The sequence below is a fragment of the Buceros rhinoceros genome, unplaced genomic scaffold (genome assembly GCF_000710305.1).
Source record: "Buceros rhinoceros silvestris isolate BGI_N320 unplaced genomic scaffold, ASM71030v1 scaffold21594, whole genome shotgun sequence".
Lineage (NCBI taxonomy): Eukaryota > Metazoa > Chordata > Aves > Bucerotiformes > Bucerotidae > Buceros > Buceros rhinoceros.
The window spans coordinates 29239-29825 of record NW_010406782.1 but is presented as its reverse complement, the minus strand read 5'-3'; positions in this window follow the sequence as shown (position 1 = coordinate 29825).

Genomic DNA, 587 nt, shown 5'->3' with positions numbered 1-587 from the left:
CTGGACGGGGTTAACCAGGCAGAGAGGGAGTTTAGGCAGAGTTCAACCAGCCTCGATTGGTGAAGATACCAAAAATCAAACGCTCAGTCAGCAAGTGCTGCAGGAGAAGGTGGATCCCGTACGGTATCGAAGCTGTATTCTATATACAAGCACAATTTACCTCCGATTGCTTTATTTCTTATTTCTACCAGCCCTCCAGCTGCAGGAGCAGCTGCCTGTGCCCAGGGTGCAGAGCAGTCAGCTACAGCTGAGTGATGCTGCACCTAAGGGTGGAAAAACCCCCGAAATTTTCACTTACTGCAACAGCTCACTTGATGTTTCTCATCCCAATCCAATTGTGCTGGTTTTGGGGAAGAAAATGTGCTTAACGATCAGAAGTAGGTCATCCTGGGTGCCTGGGAAGGGCAGCCTGTAAATAGCTGCCACCTTCGGGAAGCTGTGGAGAGTTCAGCCTCTGCTCCCCTCTCTGCCGACTGCCCTGGGCTGCCCGGTCCTGCTTACTGGGGGCTGCAGCCAACATTTCCAGCATGAGAAGAAATTCAGCAGGTTTTTCTGCCTTTCCCTTCTGACACGGCCGGACGCTCGGC